Source organism: Saccopteryx bilineata, chromosome X, assembly GCF_036850765.1.
Source record: "Saccopteryx bilineata isolate mSacBil1 chromosome X, mSacBil1_pri_phased_curated, whole genome shotgun sequence".
In the NCBI taxonomy this organism is placed as follows: domain Eukaryota; kingdom Metazoa; phylum Chordata; class Mammalia; order Chiroptera; family Emballonuridae; genus Saccopteryx; species Saccopteryx bilineata.
Window position 1 is genome coordinate 95,897,863 of NC_089502.1, and position 22,019 is coordinate 95,919,881.

General features: G+C 39.7%; 1 pseudogene; it reads right to left on the reverse strand.

The window, feature by feature from the left end:
- Positions 1-887: 887 nt before the first annotated feature.
- LOC136317734 (cytosolic iron-sulfur assembly component 2B pseudogene) lies at positions 888-1,443 on the reverse strand (annotated as a pseudogene).
- Between the last annotated feature and the right edge of the window lie 20,576 nt (positions 1,444-22,019).

Below are 22,019 nucleotides of genomic sequence, written 5' to 3' on the forward strand. Positions count from 1 at the left end.
CCACACAATGGAATTGGGTCCAGGACCCAATTAAATAATATCTTTGTATATGGTTGGAATTTTCATAACTTGAAGTTAAAAAACAAACAAACAAAAAGACTTTCAGTCATCGTACATAGAAGATACTCAAAAAATTATTACATTTTAAAAAGTACTGCTATAAATATTGTAACCATTGCCCTTCTCTGTGCCCTTAAATAGATAGACAGAAAAACATTACCAAGGATGGTCTCCTCATGAGTCCAGTCCTTTGACCACTCGTGAGTATGGAGTAAGAAAGTAGTTCCAAACCAGATACTCAAAACACCAAATGTAAAAGAAAATATTTATAAGTTGACTTACAAAAACATTAAGAATTTCTGTTATCAAAAGATGGTTTAAAGAATTAAAAGATAACCCCTAAATAAGATATATTTAAAGTGAAAAATACACAATTGTGTATCCTAACTGAAAGTAGTTCGTGGTGGGTAGTCATGTCCTAGGGAGATATTTTTCTCTAAAAGTCCATGCTTATTTTAATTGAACCTGCGTATTATCTTTCTGCATGTACAATAACATCCTTGATAACAATCAGAGTCAAATATAGGAGTAATTTTCTCTTTCAACCCCCTCAGGGCACAGACACCCCACCAGAGCAGAAACCACAAGTCCCTCATTATTATTATGTTAATTTTTAATTATTAACTACTGTGTATTTTTATTATCAACTATTGTATATTAAAAATTGGGTATTTTTCCCCAATCACGCTCAGCTATAAGTGCAGGAATAAGGTATTGTAGATGTAGAGTTAAGTTTACTGAGAGTTGGGCCATATATATATAAAATATATATATATAAATTAAAGATTTATTACAAAATGAAAATAAAAACTGTTAGTTTCTCATTGTCAGTGATTCAAGAAAACAAGGCCATGAGCCCTGGGTGAGGTTGGGGTGGGAAGGAGGTTCCCTGGCTCAGGAGCTGCTGACAGGCACTGGTTTACAACCTCCAGCAGATGGGTGTTCTTCAGGGCAGCTGCCACCCACTCTTTATCTGCAAGCTATTTGTTCACTGCACTCTCTGAGTCATGAGTCTCTGGTGTAATGTGCACATCTATCTTCAAACATGGGGTAATAAGGAGATTGCAGAAGCTTGACTTTGATGAACAGATCAATACGGGTAGTTATGCTGCAGTGCAGAATGGTGGGTATGAAGATCATGGCTTTTGGGGTCACTCACCTTAAACCAGACTTTCTCTAATACATTCAATTCTTTTAGAGTCACTGGATACTCCAGATCATTAATGGAGCAAATCAAATTGAAGACCTCTCATGCATGGATCCTGTCTGGAACTTGCTCATCCTCTTCACCCATGTTCACCTTTTGCTCCCCAGAGCACTGTAGATTAAGGGGGTTAGCGTTCTCCAGGAGTCTGCCTCCACCACTCCTCCACAACCTACCATCGCAAAACTGCTGCAGACTACAGTCGGCATGCACTTCTGCACCCGGAGTTGGGTTTTTATCCCTCCAAGTACCACACAGGATCGTGAGCCAGAGGTTTGTGTTTTCAATGCATGAGCAAGAGTGATTCTAATGCAATAAAGTGTAATGGCTCAGGTTGCAAAGGAACAGGGGTTGTGAAGACAGAAGTTAAGTCAGAAAGTCTCTGTAAACAGCAAAGAAGAATAAGACACCAATTCCACCTTTAAGCCAAATGGTATGAGGTGTAGGTAAAGAAAGTGTTCATCCTCTTTCACTAAAATAATGCAATGTCCTGCAGTTAGAGCAGGAAAGTACAGTACAGGTTTAAAGAGGTTGTGGATATGGGAGGTTTTGAAAACTGACCGTGAGTCTCAGAGTACACAGTATAAGCGTATATTAGTTAGGGTTCCCCAGAGAAATAGAGCGAACAGATTATATGTAGATTTATAGGAAAAGTTTTATCATAAGGGATTGCTTCACACAATTATGAAGTTGAGAAGTCCCACGATCTGCCATCTGCAAGCTGGGGGCTCAGGAGTGCTGGCGATATAGAATCCATTCCAAACCCAAAGACCTAAAAACAAGGGCGGCTGATGGCAAAAGTCCCAGTCCTACCTAATACAAAGTCCCAAGAACCAAACTACTAATGTTTGAAGGCAGGAGAAGATGGATGTATGTTCCAGCTCAAGAAGAGAGAGCAGTTCACTTTGCCTCAACCTTTTTAATCTATTCAGGTCCTCAGCTGATTGGTTATGCCCACCTGCACTGGTGAAAGTGATCTTCTTTACTAAGTCTACTGATTCAAATGCTAACCTCTTCCAAAAATACCTCACTGACACATCACAAAATAATGTTTTATCAGCTATCTGGATATCTTTCAGCTCAGTCAAGTTGACACATAAAATTAACTGTCACGAAAGGTTAGGGATAGACTGATCAGGCAGTGGTGCAGTGGATAGAAGTTGGCCTGGGATGCTCAGGACCCAGGTTCAAAACCTCGAGGTTGCCGGCTTGAGCGTGGGCTCACCAGCTAAAGCACAGGGTTGCCAGCTTCAGTGTGGGATCACAGACATGACCCCATGGTCGCTGGCATGAGTCCAAGGTCCCTGGCTTGAGCCAGAGATCACTGGCTCAGCTAAAGCCCCCTGGTCAAGGCACATATGAGAAATCAATCAATGAACAACTAAGGTGCCATAACTGTGAGTTGATTCATCTCATCTCTCTCCCTTTCTGTCTGTCTGTCTCTCTCCCTCCCTCTCTCCCTCTCTCTCTCTCTCTCATTCTCTCACTAACCTTTTTTTAGAGTAGGTGTAGAACAGGAGACCAACATATACTAGAGGACATACAGAAGCATTCGTGTATACAAATCTCTGCTGGTACACAGGGTTGCAACTTGTCCTGACACTCTCACTCTTGGGATTTGTTTGGTCTGAGATGATGTGAACTTGAATGAGGTCCAAAGCAGAGATGGATGAAAGAGTCCCTGCAATGTTAGAGCTAGTATGACAAAAACAGAGAAAAGCCAAATGCAGCTGTTATCTTTCTGGTCTGAATAATTAAAGTCATGGGGAGATTCAGTAGAGATAGCAGGTTTGACAGATAATTATTTGTTCAGTGAAATGCAGAATAATTGCTATAGGACTAAATTAACTCAAAAATATAATGATGGTTTCAAACAGAAAAATGTTTTCATTAAGATTTTTTATGAAACTATCTTTTTTGCTGATAACTTTTAATCTTTAGTCAATCCTAGAAGTATAGAGAAGTAAATATTAAAATATTACAGCCTGACCTGTGGTGGCACAGTGGATAAAGTGTCAACCTGGGCCTGACCAGGCAGTGGCACAGTGGATAGAGTGTTGGACTGGGATGTGGAGGACCCAGGTTCGAGATCCCAAGGTTACCAGCTTGAGCGCGGGCTCATCTGGTTTGAGCAAAGCTCACTAGCTTGGACCCAAGGTCCTTGGCTGGAGCAAGGGGTTACTCAGTTTGCTGAAGGCCCATGGTCAAGGCAAATATGAGAAAGCAATCAATGAAAAACTAATGATTGATGCTTCTCAGCTCTCTGTTCCTGTCTGTCCCTGTCTATCCCTCTCTCTGACTCTCTCTCTGTCTCTGTAAAAAAAAAAAAGAAAAAGTGGAATGCCAAGGTCGCCAGTTCAAAACCGTGGGCTTGCCCGGTCAAGGCACATATGAAAGTTGATGCTTCTAGCTGCTCCCCCTTTCTCTCTCTCTGTCTCTGTCTCTCTTCTCTAAAAAAAATGAATAAGTAAATAAAAATAATTTAAAATATTACAGAACAATACTGAAACAATGAGTTGCTTTTCAGTATGTTCTTAGTGTTTATAGGCATTGGTATGTGACATTCCAATTTTGATATTACAAATAGTCTAAGGCAAATGCAAATAAAATTATAATGTAATACTTCTCACATTTTAGAACAGAAAAATAATAAAGCTATTGTTTACCTTTATTTCTTGGTTTCAAATCAAATTAATTATAGACCCAAATTTTGCTGTTTGGGATTCCAAAAGTATTTTTCTTTGTAACTGTTTTTTAATTATAAAATATTTCAAGCATAAAAAGTATAAATAATAATGTATTAAATATCCATATACCCACTTACCATTTTTCTTTATTTGCTTCAGAATATTTGTAAATTTTTGAACATTTTAAATCTTTTTTATTATAGAAAATTTTGAACATACATAAAAATAGATAGACTCATGTAAGAAATCTCTATCACCCAGCTTTTATAATTATTAACATTTTACCAATATTGCTGTTCCAAATCTTTTAAGAAAATTAAATTTGATAGAGACGGTTAAATCTAAGGCATTAACCATGAATTAATTTTTGAAAACTAATTTTGAATACATATATATATCTTTTAATCTTGTTGTATAATACATTGATAAATTTTTCTGATATGTTCTTAGTATTCTTAAGGCAAACACTACTTGGTAATGAATAATTTTCATATATTGTCGGATTTAAGTGGCTAGTCTTTTATTTAGGATTTTTACATCACTTCATAAATAAAACTAATTTATAATTTTCTTTTCCCGTGAAATCTTTGTATTGTTTTGGTATTAATGTTATACTATTCTCATAAAATGAGCTGGATATTCTTTATTTCTTAGGCACAACATTTTACATTAAATATTAAATCAAGTGTGTAATTGTGTTTTACAACATTTTTATGTTTTACATTCAACTTCTACATTCTACATATATATTTTTATATCCTTACTTTTTTTATTTGTTCAATCTATCAGTACAAATCAAATTCTCACAATATAATTGTTTTTCTTTCTTTCTTTTTTTAAGAGAGAAACAAGAAGGGAAAGAGATGAGAAGCATCAACTTGTAGTTGCGGCACTTCAGTTGTTCATTGATTGCTTCTCATACATGCCTTGACAGGTGGGGATGGGGGGCTCCAGCCAAGCCAGTGACCTTTTACTAAATCCAGTGACCTTGGGCTCAAGCCTGTGAACTTGGGCTTCAAGCCAGCAACCTTTAGGCTCAAACCAGCATCCATGGGACAATGTTGATGATCCCACACTTAAGCCAACACTCCTGTGCTCAAGCTGGTGAGCCTGCACTCAAGCCAGCGACCTCAGGTTTTGAACCCGGGACCTCAGCATCCCAGGTCAATGCTCTATCCTTTATACCACCACCAGTCAGGCTCACAATATAATTGTTAATTGTAAATTTCTCCTTTCAATTCTAATAGTTTTAAATTATGTTGTCAGTTGAATCAAAATTCAAGAAATGTTTCCATCTATTTTAAAACCTTCTGTGTTGCTTTAACTGTGTTGTTTAGCTATGACTTCTATAAACTATATATAGCTGAATTTTGCTTTTATTTATTCAATCTGATCATCTCCTTCATTTGTTGATTTTATCTATAAATATTTCTGATAATTATTGATATAGTTGGACCAATGTTCTCTTCTCACCATTTGTTTTCTGTTTACTATCCTTTTTTTCTTCTTTTCATGAATCTGTTAGTTTGGGAATTATGAATTGCATTTTTATGATTTTAGTGGTTACCTTTAACTATAAATTTTTCTAATAAAATCTAAAATTTTCAGTATTTTATCCCCTCCTGAACATAAACAAGTTTTAATACACTTTAACTTTCTATTGAATAACTTCTTCCTCCACAATAATTATATACTTATGTAGAGTTTCATTTTTACTTTTTTAAATACAAAAATTGTTTTCTTTCTAAGGTAATAGTCAATAGGCAGTTAAATTTGATGGCATATTTTATCAATTTTTGTTCTCACTGCTATTTTATATACACCACACTTTTACCCTGGGCTCACTATTGTTCTTGCTGACGTACTAATTCTTACAGTGAAAATCCATAGATGAAAAATGTTTCTAGCATGTAGATATAAAAAGATCATTACTTTATTACCATTTTTAAATTTTATTTTTTAATTACTATTAACAAGCAATATTATATTACTTTCAGGGTCACCATTTTTTAAATGATATTTTAACAGGAAATAAATGTCTAGGTTGTGGTTATTTCCTCTCAATACTTTAAAGATATTACTCCACTGTCTAATGATGTCAAAAGGCATCTGTTATTAGACTAATTGTTGTACTTTGAAAGTATTTTTTTACTGTCTACGATAACCTTTTAGACTTTTTTTCCTCATTGATTCTTTGTAATTTCCCTTCAATATATCTAGCTGTAGATTCTTTTATCCTGTTTGATATTCAGCATTTTTTATCTAAAGACCTATGTCTTCAATTTTGGGAAATTATCAGCTTTTACATCTTGAAAAACAGTGCTTCTCTTCCATTCCCCCAACTCTCTTACTTTATTTATCGTATATGTGTGTGTTTTCAAAATTGTTTTATTCCTACCAGCAGGAGAGGTCTACATGAGGTGGTGGGTATGCTGAGCTCAGGGTATGTGTGGTCTGTGAGGAGATGATGATGACTGGGAAGCTGGAAGAAAAGTGGTGGGTCTAGAGGTCAGCTCCAAGAGTTCCTCAGATAATATACTTCTGGGAATGGATAAAGGACTCATCGCAAGCTAACACCATGCCACCAATATGATTAAAAAATTCTTGGAAATCTTGTTTCCCATCACAGTTGATATCCAATTTCTTCATCATGCAAAGACACTGGGGTCCTTTTGGTTCTTTGTGAAAGCCACCAGTTGTATAACCGTGAAAATTAGGACTCAGTGTTGGAGAGTGTGTAGCTGTTACTGTCCTTTCCAGCATTCCTCTGGAACACAACAACCAGGAACTCACTGCACCACTGAGTCTCTGTAGAGCTGAACATTTTGCCATGTTGTAGTGGAACGAGACACAGAGGCTGGAAGCAGGAAGCAGCATGGCTCCAACTCTCATATTTTAGAATTCCTGTTTTTATCCTCCATGTCTCTTAACTATGCTTCCATATTTGTTTCTAATATTTTTTTTCTTTCAGCTCTGGTTAAGAGAGTTCATCTGAACTACTTTTCAACAAAATTATCCCTTTACTGTGTCTAATCTTGAATTTATTCCCTCTATTATGTCTTTAAATTTTCAATTATTTTAATTTAAAAATGCATAATTAATTCTTTTTCATATCCACCTATGCTCTTTTTCTGCTTATTTTTATTAATAATTCCAAGCACTTGTGTGTAAAAATTCTTCTCTTTGAGCATGTTAATATAGTTATTTTAATATCTTTGACTGACTGTTCCATAAGTTATTATTGCCTGCAATGAATTTATTATCTGATTATCAATTTATAGGTGCTTTTGAGGGGGGGGTTGTTGGGGTTTTGGGGGGTTTTTTTTGCTTTTGATTTTTGCATATACTTTTAGAATTTTGGCTGGTAGGATCTTTTGAATGGTGGGTGAGTGGGTCTCCATCTTCCTCTGCTTTTTTATCATCCTCTCTAGCAACAACCAGTGAGTTGAGTACAAAATCAGATTTTATGATGGCATTTGTGAGGTCTTGTCAGCTGGTGCCCAATGAGCAACTTGATTCAGTTCCAGGTACCAAGACTGTATTTGTGTTCTCTCTTCCTCTTAGATCTGTAGATAGCTGAAAGCCATAGCCTCTACAAATTATTTTATATAGCTTTTCTTCTCCCCCTTAACCTCTTTACTTGATAAGGAGATGTTATCCTAGCCTTTGGCTTTAAGCAGAGACTCTGGTGACAGTCTTCCTATTTGCATGGGTTCTGTTTAGCTCCCTTTACCCTGTAGAACCACCATCAGTTTCTGGACACAGTCTCACAAGTCTCACAAACCTGAGGCTTTATGTCTGCATCATTTTTTTTTCTCTGTTCACTTTCTGTACAGTTGTTTATTTTGCTTTTAAACCCAGCTATATGTTTTTCCTTTTTTTACTTTTATATCATGTTTATCAATGTTATTAATTTAGACTAGAGAACTTATATTGTGTGCTATCTTACTAGAAAACCAATTCCATAATTTTTCAAAAATTGTTCTTTGTCTACAACAATATTCCAACACTAGTCTGACTCCAGATCATCAAAACTGATCTGAGCCTGACCAGTCAGTTGCACAGTGGATAAAGCATCGAACTGGGATGTGAGAAACCCAGGTTCAAGACCCCGAGGTCGCCAGCTTGAGCATGGGCTCATCTGGTTTGAGCAAGGCTCACCAGCTTGAGCCCAAGGTCGCTGGCTTGAGCAAGGGGTTACTCAGTCTGCTGTAGCCCCTCGGTCAAGGCATTTATGAGAAATCAATCAATGAACAACTAAGGAGCTGCAACAAAGAATTGATGTTTCTCATCTATCTCCCTTCCTGTATGTCTGCCCCTATCTGTCCCTCTCTCTGACTCTGTCTCTGCCACAAAAAAAGAAAAACTGATCTGAAGTTACCTCCGTGTAAATTCTTTGTACATAATTATTTCTATATCATGGACACCATGCTCTGCCTTTAAATATATTGTATTTGTCTTGATATTTTTCTTTTTGAGAGACTGAAACGTGTTTCATAATTATTTTTGAACGCTCCAGAATCTAGCACATAGTAGGTGCTCAATAAAAGTTTCATTTATTTAACTGAATGGAATGGAGGAAAGGCCCAAATTCAAGAAAATTATATATTAAACATTTGTATCTAGCCTCTTAAAGCCATTGTATTGTTTTACTGCTGTCTGAGTATAAATTTAAATGAGAATTAAAATAAAGAAGACAGATTCAGAAAATAATTCATGAAGAGGGTCAATGGAACTTGGTGATAGATATGATGCTGGGAGAAGATGACATTAGAATTAATAACAAGATTTCTAACTCAGGTGAGTGAGCATCCAGTGATAGGGTTATCCAACACAATAAACATTGAGGAGGAAGCAGATATGTAGAAAACATGAGTTCAATTTAAGATATGTCAAGTTTGACAAACTTCTCATACTTCACATCTATGCCTCAGATTGGCATCATACTTACAACACATTTGAGAAAAATCTCTGATCATAAAGTTTTATCTGGAATGTAAATGGTGTAATATTTTGATAAAATTATTGTAAATTATCTGCAACAATTTAGGAAATGTAATAAATAAAAACATCTTGTATGAAATTGTCATTCTTTCAGAGTTTGCATAATTTCTCTTGATGAGGCATATAACTGTTGAAGCATTTGCTTAATTGATAATTTGTGCATAATTTTCTAAACTTTAGAATATAATTATCATCACTTGTATCTGAGTTAACACTGAAATGAAACACTTTGATAAAATGTTTTAGACACTAACAAAGTTTTAAAGACAGCAAATAAGGAAGAAAGAGAAAATTTTCAATTAACATAAAACCAGCTGGCTCTGTCAATCCCCATACAACTTAGCATGTTTAAGGGTAAAATAGATTTGGACATAATCAAGGCATTAATCAAAAGCAAAATTGAGTGTGATTTTAACGAGTTAAATCAAGATCAGATTTTAGTTTTACTTTCAATTTTCTATTACCTATTGTAAGATCAGTGAGCAATGGGGGACAGTCACGTAGGGAACCCAGATCCAGGAACTTAGCTAGAACCACCCACAGCCAAGCATGCCAAAAGAAACTTCCCAGGAGCCCTTTGGAAAAAAAGCCACCATCTGCCAGCCAGTGAGATTTCACCACATCATATTAACTCTACCACCCTAGGGACCCTTTAAATATCTCTCATGCAGGTTATCCCTTGCGACTTCCCTGGCCTCTCTGTCCCCAGGACCAGGAAACCTCGACGGGCAGAAAGTACTCAGTAAAGCCTTTTATTATTCCACACTTTGTGGCTCCGGCCCCTTTCTTCTTCCTCAGCAGGGAAAAATACCTTACACCTATATACCATATTTCCCCATGTATAATATGCACCCTTTTTCAAAATATTTGCAGTCTAAAAAGTGGGTGCGTCTCTTACAGTAGTTGTCAAGTCATTTAGGAAGTGTGGCATGTCAAATGCCGTAGATAGAACTGAGGACGAGGCAATATATGAAGACAGTGGTTCGTCATCAGACACAGATGAGGACAAGCTAATGGATGGGAGTTTTGACAGTGATGAGGAGTTATATGAATTTTATGATAAATAAAACTTGAGTTCAATAACTTTATGTAATACATTTTTTTTCAAATTTCAGGCCCCAAAATTAAGGTGCGTCTTATACATAGGAGCATCTTTTACATGGGGAAATATGGTAATAAAAAAATTGTTAGCCTTGCAAAAGACCTTATACATCACTCAAATTAAGAAACTGAGTTCCAGCCCTGGCTGGAAAACTCAGTTGGCTGGAGCATCGTCCTGATGCACAGAGGTTGCTGGTTTGATCCCTGGTCAGGGCACATGCAGAAAGAGATTAATGTCTCTCTCTCTCTCTTTCTCTCTTTTTCTCCTGCCCTGTCCTCTGTCTCTAAAATCAATCAATCAATAAATAATTTTTAAAAAAAGAAACTGAGTTTCAAAGAAAGGGTAATAAAATGTCACAAAAAATAATAAAACCTTGTTGCCCTGGTTACCATTGTTGCATAACTTATTACCCCAAACAGAGACTGGAAAAAGCAACATGGTATCTTGTACGGTTTTTGTGGGTAAGGATCTTGAGGAAGGGTTCATGTAGGAGGATCTAGTTTGAGGTCTCTCACTGCATCACAATCAGATGGTTGCTGGTGCTGAACTTGGAAGTCTCATCGTATCACTGCTGCTATATTCTACTGGTTAAAACAGTCACAAAAGTTCACCTAGTTTCAAAGAGTAAGGATATGGACACCGCTTCTTGATAGAAAGAGTGTCAAGATCATATTCTAAGAGTAGGTAGAATGGTAAATATTGCACAGCCTCCTTTGGAAAATACAACCTGCCATTCATCATTACAAATCTTATCAGTTCCACATACCTAGCAATTAACATAAATCTAGTTATCAAATTAAGATGAAAATTAAATTATTTTAGTCCTATTTGCTTATAAAATTATTTTCAACTGATTTTTTTAATTATCATCAAGTTATTGAGATGTAATAACTTGATTACTAGCACTAAAGGGAGACTTAGTCCCATACATTTGATTTTCTCTTCCCAACTTCTCCATCTTCGATCATGGAAAGACAGCTGTTTATCCTTAAATATGAAAAATAGATATAAATCAAGATAGCAATGGGGTAGGTGGATGTTACATTCAGCTCCTCCCAGGACCAAACTGGAATTACAACTAAAATATAGAGCAATCAACTAGAAAAACCAACTGAAGATTAGCTGAAGTCTTATAACAAAGGATTTACAGAAAAAGCCACATGGAAACTGGTAGGAGGACCAGGATGCCAAATGAGCTTGCCTTGTTCCCAGAGGCAATGGCTAAAATTCCAGAGGGAAATTTCATCTGCAAGAGTTCCCCCTGAGGAGCATGAGGTTTCAACCCCATGCTGGGCTCGCCAGCCCAGAGCACCAGAGCTGAGAGGAGACACCCACATAACAACCGGCTGTGAAAATCAGCAAGGATTCTGTCTGCCAGGGAGGGACAGGAGTCTGCTAGAAACACGGGCACCATCTTAAAGGGCCAACACACAAAATCTCATTCATCGCCAATCACCCTGAGCTTTAGCAGAAGGAAGACAAAGCAGACTAAATTCTTGTGAGAAGAGTCTGGTGTTTGTGGCTCTGGAGAAAGAGCTGAAGGGACAGTCATCAGGATCCCTGTACTGAGTCCCTCTCCCACACCACAGATGCCATATTTCTTCGGTGGATCCTGTCCATACACTCCTGTCCATACGGCATCAGCCTGATGTAATGCAATAGTCAAACACTTTGGAGTCTTTGTTGTCCTACCCTACAGAGCTTGCACCCTACTAAGGAGTCAGTTGCGTAGGCCAGGATGTAGAGGTATGGAAAGACTCAAGGGGTTTTAGTGACTAAGTTGTGTGGTTTTGATGTGGGGGCCATGACCATTACTTTCCCATGAATCTGGTGCCTCTCTCACAGAAGAGCTATCAGCTCCACTCTCTGAGCTCCCAGCTGCCTCATCCTCCTGACTCCTAGTGGCTCTGCACTGCTGAGATCTGGGAAGAATCTGGGACAGACTTGAGTTGTGTAACTCTGGAACAAGGGTCACTATCCCAACTTTCTCCCAAACCTAACCAGGATCTCCCTTCCATGGGAGATTCATTAACCCCATCTTCCTAACTCCCAGCAGCCCAGCTCTACTGAGGTTGACTCCTAGAAGAATCTAGAACAGATTGAATTTTGTAACTCTAGGATGGGGACCATTTTTCCCTCACACATCTGAAAGATGTAGAGACCTCCCTTCAGATGGCCGAGTCTTGATCTGTTTGGGTCTGATAAGTGCTGCTCACTGTGAAGATGTCCTGAGACCCTGCCCTACCACAAAGGTATGTGAACACCCAGCAGGTGGCAGCTAGATTTGGAATACCCTGGGATTTTGATGCATGGACTCAAACCTAGTACTGGCACCAAGTTTGAACCTGTATTGATCTGGTGAACAACACCCGCCCTTACCTGGTGACTCACAGAGCCTACTTCATACAGTTTGAGTACTGCCAGAGGCTTTTTCAGTGATCAAGCCTAAGAGGCAGCTAGCAGGCAGAAGCAGATAGAGGCAAATCTCAGGGTGGCTTGTGACTTTTGCTGATCTGCCTTCAGTCCCAGTGTTGGTAAAAAGCCAGTGTTGGTACACATCTTGGTCTTTCTTATGCATACTCAAGCCCAGCAGAGGCAGCCACAAACTGTGGATTGTTTTGTAGCTCCAAACAGGTTGCCTACAGCCACTCACAGGCAGCTTCTGATAGTGACTTGCACCAGAGGCTCTCCCAAGGGGTCCCAGAACCAACACCCCAGTGGCCACCTTCAGACAACATTAGAGCAGGATCCAATTAGCTTCACAAGTGGCATATACAGAGGGAGCTATTGGCAGGCACAAGATCATGTTGAGGCAAATTCTACTTCATGTAGTCAGCACCTGCACAGCTGCTCATATAATGTAGTCAGGATTGATCCTCACCATCAGCCAGCTTGAGAGTCAACCCCACACCTGAATGGGACAATAGCAATCAAGACTCAGTTACAACAGGAGGGTCCACATAACCCACACAAGGGACATTCCCATAGCACCCAGCTCAGGCAATCCAGGAAATTGTACCACTGGATCACATGGGACAAATACCACATAAGGCCACCCTACCAAAACTGGAGTCATAGTAGATTTACCTAATATATAGAAACAAACACAAAAAGGCAGCCAAAATGGGGAAAGAAACATACACCAAATGAAAGAACAGTACAAATCATCAGAAAGATAGTTAAACAAAATAAAAGCAAGCAATTAATCAAGGATGCCCAAGGAACTTAGTGAGAACTACAACAACACTAAAAAGGATATAAAACTCATGAAAGAACAAGTCAAAAATAAAGAACATAATATCTAGAGGGATTCCAAGATGGCTGCAAAGTAGGTGAATGCTATACTCACCAACTTCTGGCCCCAAACCAGATTCACAGCTAAAACAAAGATTATTCAACTGAAATAACCAACAGATAGATAGCTGAACTGAAAAAAAAAAAGCCAAGGATATACAGAAGAAGCTTCATAGAAACTAGTAAAGAGGGCAGAGGTGAAGAGAGGGCTAACCCTTGCACCCATGTCCAGTGGCTGACAAGTCAGAAGGATATCATGTTCAGGGAGATCCTTCCCCTCAGGAGTCTGGGTATCTCAAACGCATGCAAGGATCCCCAAACCAGCATGACAGGGAAGGGAAGAGGAGCTTGTATAACCTCAGGTAATGAAAATAAGAGTCCTAACTGTTACCTTTCCAAGTACCAGCACTCTTATTATCACAGCCAGGGGAGTGCACATCCTATGCCTGACTGTCAGCAGGGCACTCTGCCTTGCTCAATTCTAGCAGTATCTTTTGTGGCACCCTTATTTTGCGGAGGCGTTTAGCAGAAACCCAGACAGTGTATGAACTGTGGGGCTCTGTAAAGAGGGCCGGCCTCCTCCACCTCCAGCACACAGCTATCTCTAGAGAAGTTTTGTCCTGGAATCAGATGGACAAGAGCAGTAGTGTTTAGTGGCATTGTGGGAATGCAACAGCTATAGCCACAAGGAGTACCATCCCTGCTCCCCAATGAGCTCCTAGCCCCATGCAAGCCAGAACTTTTCATGCCTGTTGCCCCAGGGAAACTTTGAACCTGGATCTAGACAGGCAAATGCTGTGGAATGCAGAGATATCTCATGATGCAACTACTATTTCCCTACAAGCACAGCCCCTGCAGTCGTGGAAAAGGGAAGAGATCCCATCTGTCCTTCTACAGGCTGGCGTGCACCATCCCCAAAGGGGGAAGATGGAAGAGCCTTGAAAAGAGAGTGTGTGGCACCCTGGGAAAGTAGAGTGGATATGGAGAATCAGGACTTTAGAACACAGCATTCCCCACAGTGAGTGCACAAAGCTGAGCAACAAGCTGTGCAGAACCAGAAGGATCTGACCTTGCTCACAGAGGGCTAGGTGGTCACAGTGCAATGCAGAGAGTCGGGTCTTTTCAAGCCTGTCACCCCAGAGAAGCTTTGGTCTGGGAGACAAATTGTCCTATGCAGGAGTGTGTGGAAACCACATCATGGGAGTGGTCACTCTGGCCTCCCCTGAGAGCTAATCCCAAGCTACACTAGGAAAGCAAAGAAGTGTCCACCCATATTACAGGACTGCAGGCATCATCCTCAAATGGAAATTGTTTGGATTAGCCCTGCTAAATCCCAGATTCCCTGCCCCACAGGGCTCAGTTCTGCAAGGGTATTGTTGAGTGGCTTAGAGCTCAGTCATTCAAAGTATAAGTTTCTTGGAGCTTATTTTAAGACCAAATGAAAGACATAACCACTTCTTGTGGACTGGACTACAAAAAGCCCCACCGGGAGACTCTCTTAACCTTCCCACCTGACACCAGTGGCTCCTCATCTGAAAGAACTTCTACAGAGGGGACTGGTGGCCCCACCCAACCTGAAGGGCAGAGATTGGAGTATTCAAAAGTAACTGAGGATGGGGAGTAGGCTCTTGAGTGGGGACCACTTTCCTTGCACTGAGTGCCTGACCAAGAGACCCACACCTCCAAGTAGGTATCTCACAAAGGTTGTCCTCCTAACCTCAGCTTCTCTTCCCTACCAAACTTCAAAACCTCTGGAAGAATCTGTGAGTTGAGTCCAGTCTGGGTCTACTTTACAGTCTCTCTGTAGAAAACTCTGCCAGAAGATCAGGCAACTGTAAGGGGAGGTTGAGCAGCTAACAAGTAGAGACAAATCTAAAGGAGATTGGGCCCTTTTATAAAGCTGTTTTCAGCTCTAAGTGGGATGAAGTCAACATTAATAAATAGGTCAACCCCACTCACATGTACACAGGCACAGTAAACACAGCCACAAACAGTGAACCCATGGTGGGTTACAATCAACATCTGGCATCAACCTGAACCCAAACCCTGCCAAAGACCCAGAAACAACCCAAGCAGTAGTGGTTGGCAGACTGCGCTAATGCTAGATCCAACTACCCACAAAATAAGCAAACCTAAAAGGGTAGTCCAACAAGCACCAGAATCTTCTGGAAATAACTCTGCTCCAGGGGACATTCACTGCACAGAGTCTTACACACAGTGATCAAGGTTGACCCTTAGAGCCAGACAGCCTGAAGGATTAACTTTACCCACAAAAAGGCCAATAGCATTCAAGACACATATATAACAGGAGAACTTCTTCATAAAGACATCACAGGCCCTGGCCGGTTGGCTCAGCGGTAGAGCGTCGGCCTAGCGTGCAGAGGACCCGGGTTCGATTCACGGCCAGGGCACACAGGAGAAGTGCCCATTTGCTTCTCCACCCCTCCGCCGCACTTTCCTCTCTGTCTCTCTCTTCCCCTCCCGCAGCTAAGGCTCCATTGGAGCAGAGATGGCCCGGGCGCTGGGGATGGCTCTGTGGCCTCTGCCTCAGGCGCTAGAGTGGCTCTGGTCGCAATATGGCGATGCCCAGGATGGGCAGAGCATCGCCCCCTGGTGGGCAGAGCGTCGCCCCTGGTGGGCATGCCGGGTGGATCCCAGTCGGGCGCATGCGGGAGTCTGTCTGACTGTCTCTCCCCGTTTCCAGCTTCAGAAAAATGAAAAAAAAAAAAAAAAAAAAAGACATCACAACAAATTTGGAAGTCAGAGCAGAGCTACCTAATATACAGACAAAATGGGCAGGCAAAGAAATATGCCTCAAGTGAAACAACAACAACAAAAAAAACCATAGAAAAAGAATTAAATGAAATGGAAGCAACCAAATTACCAGACATAGGGTTTAAAACAATGCTTGTAAGGATGCTCAAGGACCTTAGGGTTAGAATGGATGATCTCAGTGGGAATGGAAACAAAGAGATAGTAAGCATTAAAAAGTACATTGAAACTATTTAAAAGTACCAGTCAGAAATGGCAAATACAGTATTTGAAATGAAGACTGCACTAGAAGGAATCAACAGCAGGTTGGAGGAAGCAGAGGATCAAATTAGTGATTTTGAGGATAAGTTAACAGTAAGCACAGAAGCAGAGCAGCAGAGCAGCAAAAAAGAAAAGAGACTTCAGAAGGCTGAGGAAAGTCTAAGAGGTCTCTGGGACACACCAAGGGAAACAATATTCACATGATAGGGATACCTGAAGAAGAGAACAAACAAGGGATAGAGAACCTGTTTGAAGAAGTTATACCTGAAAATTTCCTTAACCTGGTGAAGAAAAAAGTCACACAAGTTCAGGAAACACAGAGAGGCCCAATCAAGATGAACCGCAAAAGACCCACACAAGACACATCATAATTAAGATTCCAAAGATAAGAGACAAAGAAAGAATCTTAAAAGCTGCAAGTGAGAAGATGGCGATAGAGTAGGCGAATGTACCAACTTCCACCTCCCAGAACCAAAGTGGATTACAAACTGATTTTAAGAACCATCATCTGGAAAAACCAACTTTGGACTAAACTAAGAGGACTCTTCAACCAAGGAACATTGAAGAAGCCTCACTGAGACTGGTAGGAAAAGCAGAAATGTGGAGAGGGCTGCCTAGCTCCCCAGAGCAAACGGCAGCCGGGAGAGACTTGCATGGCAGGAAGTGAGTTTAGCAGAGAGGGGAGGGTCCTGAGTCCTAGGAACAAAGCCTCAGCCTGCAGCCCCAGAGCCTAGAAGAGGCGTATGGAGTATTTAGCTGGAAACAAGTCAGGATACTGTTTGTAAGAAAGAGACTGATTTCTCAGATCCAGGATTATTCTTAAAGGGACTGTGCAGAATACCTCTCTCAAAACCACTCACCCGGGGCTCTGGGGAGGGGAGAGAGGAGAGGACCGGTGTAGCAGGAAGAGAGTGTAATCTAAGAGGCACAGGGAGAAACATTTTGAGAGACAGCCACCCTAACCTCTGAGACAAGTCACTCCCCAAATCTGAAGCGAATATTTTCCCTGGAAACAGCAATATCAGCAAAGGGAAGCAGGACACCAGCCAAACAAGCTCTCCTGCAGCACTCAGAGCAGAGTTGCTTAGAAGGAGGGAGCTTTCGGGACTACAGTAGTGAGTCTTAGGGTCTGAGCTGCAGCGCCCCACCCACATGGCTGAGGGCTCGCCCGAGAGCAGGCAGCAGTGGGAAGGGGAAGCGCGGTTCTGTCAGCAAGGACGGAAGCCAGCTAGCCACCACTGAGACCCAGGGGTGAGCTTAGTCTTGCATGGCTGGGGAAAAAGGGGCATGCAAATATAGTCAAGCCCAGCTGTGGGCCGTCTGTAATCCAACCTGCGGAGGGAAAGGCAGGAGCCCTGGAAGGGGTAGAGACCTGCCCTTGAGCAAGGGCAGAGGAGCACAGCCTTGCCCTGCCCACGGAACTGAGGCTTGTGGCCTGACTTGGGAGCCGGCTTCCTGCGTGGAGGTGGAGCGAAAAGGCCAGAAAAGGCAGAGTCCTGCTACTGAGTGTGGGCATGCAGTACCACCCAGCCTGTGGAGCCAAGGCTTGCAGCTGTCCCATGAGTGGACTCCTCCTGCAAAGATGGGGTGAAAGCCTGGAATCAGGGAGAGACCTGCAGCTGAGCATAGGTGCTCACCCCTGCCCTCAGGGCTGAGCATAATGCCACCCATGGGGGCAGGGCAAAGGCCAAGGCCACCAAGGCTTGTATACCCAAGCACGTGATCACAGCCCATCCCGTGAAGGAGAGGTGGAGACCACAGCAACAACCCCAGTAGGCAGGCACCAGCAAGGCTCATACCCGAATGCTCTAGGCAGCAGCACCAGAGGAAGTGGCAGGCCTGCAGACAGACCACACCTAGGGAACACAGAGGCCACACCCAGTGGATTCCAGTGACCAAAACCTTCTTTTACACCGACAGAATGAGAAGGCAGAGAAATGCAACACAAATGAATCAAGAGAAATCCCAAGAAAAGGACCTGAATCAGTCAGATATAGCCAAATTATGAGATGCAGAGTTTAAAGTAATGATTGTTAAGATGCTCAAAGATATTAGAACAACAATAGATGGTCATTACTAACACCTAAATAAAGAGATAGCAAATATAAAAAAGGACATTGAAATAATAAAATAAAATCAGACAGAAATGACAAATACAATATCAGAAATCAAGAACACAATGGAAGGAATTAAAAGCAGGATGGATGAAGCTGAGAAGCGAATCAGCGAGTTAGAGGACAAAATAAATGAAGGCACAGAAGCAGAGAAGAAAAAAGAAAAGACTCAAAAAGTCTGAGGAAACCCTAAGAGAACTCTGTGACAACATGAAGAAAAATAACATCCACATCATAGGACTTCCTGAAGAAGAAGAGAAAGAACAAGGGATAGAGACTTTGTTCAAACATATCATAGCTGAAAACTTCCCTCAATTAAGGCAGGAAAACATCTCACATGTTTAAGAAGCACAGAGAAATCCATTAAAGAGAAACCCAAAGAATCTACACCAAGATACATCATAATTAAAATACCAAAGCTAAGTGATAAAGAGAAAATATTAAAAGCTGCTAAAGAAAAAAAGACTATCACCTACAAAGGAGGCCCCATAATGATGACTTCTCAACAGAAACACTTGAAGGCAGAAGGGAATGGCAAGAAATATTCAAAGTAATTCAGAACAAGAGCCTACAACTAAGACTACTTTATCCAGCAAGGCTATCGTTTAAAATTGAAGAAGAAACAAAAAGCTTTCCAGACAAAATAAAACTCAAGGAACTCACTACAACCAAACCAAAGCTGCAAGAAATGCTAAGGGACTTCTTGTAAAGAGAACAAAGGAGAAAAAGAATATAGCAAAAGAGGAATACAGTTTTAAGAATAAAATAGAAATAAACAATTACATATCAATAATAACCTTAAATGTAAATGGATTAAATGATCCAATCAAAACACATAGGGTAGCAGGGTGGATAAGAAAACAGGACACATACATATGCTATCTACAAGAGACACACCTTAAAACAAAAGATGCACATAGCCTAAACATAAAAGGATGGAAAAATATATTTCATGCAAATGGAAATGAAAAAAAGCTGGGGTAGCAATACTTATATCAAACAAAATAGAATTTAAAACAAAGACTATAGTAAGAGATAAAGAAGGTCAAGACATAATGATAAAGGGAGCAATCCAACAGGAAGATATAACCGTTATAAATATCTATGCACCTAATATAGGAGCAACTAAATATATAAAGCAGACTTTGATGTATTTAAAGGGCAAGATCAACAGCAATACCATAATAGTAAGGGATTTCAATACCCCACTAACATCACTAGATAGATCCTCAAGAAAGAAAATTAACAAAGAAACAGCAGACTTAAAGGACATACTAGATCAACTTGATTTAATAGATATCTTCAGAACCTTTCACCCTAAAGCAGCAGAATATACATTCTTTTCGAGGGCTCATAGTACATTCTCTAGGACAGACCACATGTTAGGTCACAAAAGCGGTCTCAACAAATTTAAGAAGATTGAAATCATATCGAGCACTTTCTCTGATCACAATGGCATGAAACTAGAAATCAACTACAACAGAAAAACTGAAAAATACTCAAACACGTGGAAACTAAATAGCATGTTATTAAATAACGAATGGGTTAACAATGAGATCAAAGAAAAAATTTAAAAATTCCTAGAAACGAATGATAACAAGTATACATTAACTCAAAATTTATGGGACACAGCAAAAGCAGTACTGAGAGAGAAGTTCATAGCATTACAGTCATACCTCAAGAAGCTAAAAAAAAGCTCAAATAAACAACTGGACCCTGCATATAAAAGAAATAGAAAAAGAACAGCAAGTAAAGCCCAGAGCTAGTAGAAAGAAGGAAATAATAAAGATCAGAACAGAAATAAATGACATAGAGGCTAAAGAAACAATACAGAGGATCAATGAAACCAAGAGCTGATTCTTTAAAAAGGTAAACAAGATCGATGAACCTTTAACCAGACTCACCAAGAAAAAAAAAGAGAGGACTCAAATAAATAAAATTAGAAATGAAAGTGGAAAAATAACAACTTACACAACAGAAATACAAAATATTGTAAGAAAATACTATGAAGAACTGTACACCAAAAAACTAGACAACCTAGATGAAATGGACAAATTCCTTGAAACATATAATCTTCCAAAAATTAATCTGGAAAAATCAGAAAACCTAAACAGACCGATTACAACAAATGAGATTGAAACAGTTATCAAAAACTCCCAAAAAAGAAAAGTCTGAGGCCTGATGGCTTCACAAGTGAATTCTACCAAATATTCAAAGAACTAACTCCTTTCCTTCTCAAGCTATTTCAAAAAATTCAAGAGGAAGGAAGACTTCCAAGCTCCTTTTATGAGGCGAGCATAATTCTGATTCCAAAATCAGGCAAAGACAACACAAAGAAAGAAAAGTATAGGCCAATATTCCTGATGAATTTAGATGCTAAAATTCTCAACAAAATATTAGCAAACCGGATCCAGCAATATATGAAAAAAATCATACACCATGATCAAGTGGGATTTATTCTTGGGAGGCAAGGCTGGTACAATATTCACAAATCAATCAATGTGATTCATCACAAAAACAAAAGGAAGGAGAAAAACCACATGATAACTTCAACAAATGCAGAAAAATCATTTGATAAAATCCAGCAGCCATTCATGATCAAAACTCTCAGCAAAGTGGGAATACAGGGAACATACCTCGACATGATAAAGGCCATCTATGACAAACCCACAGCCAACATCATACTCAATGGGCAAAAATTAAAAGCAATCCCCTTAAGATCAAGAACAAGGCAGGGGTGCCCTCTTTCACCACTCTTATTTAACATAGTCCTGGAAGTCCTAGCCACAACAATCAGACAAGAAAAAGAAATAAAAGGCATCCAAATAGGAAAAGAAGAACTAAAACTATCATTATTTGCAGATGATATGATATTGTATATAGGAAACCCTAAAATCTCAGTCAGAAAACTACTAGACCTAATAAATGAATTCAGCAAGGTGGCAGGATATAAAATTAATATTCAGAAATCAGAAGCATTTTTATACACTAACAATGAACTGTCAGAAAGAGAAATTAAGGAAGCAATCCCCTTTACCATTGCAACGAAAAAAATAAAGTACCTAGAAATAAATTTAACCAGGGAGATTAAAGACTTGTACTCAGAAAATTATAAAACATTGATAAAAGAAATCAGAGAAGATACAAACAAGTGGAAGCATATACCATGCTCATGATTAGGAAGAATAAACATCATTAAAATGTCTATTATTACCCAAAGCGATTTATAAATTCAACACAATACCAATTAAAATACCAATGACTTACTTCAAAGATATAGAAGACATATTCCAAAAATTTTTATGGAACCAAAAATGAACATGAATAGCCTCAGCAATCTTGAAAAGGAAGAATAAAGGGGGAGGTATCACACTTCCGGATATCAAGTTATCCTACAAGGCCATTGTACTCAAAACAGCCTGGTACTGGCATAAGAACAGGCATATAGATCAATGGAACAGAACTGAGAACTCAGAAATAAACCCACACTTTTATGGACAACTAATATTTGACAAAGGAGG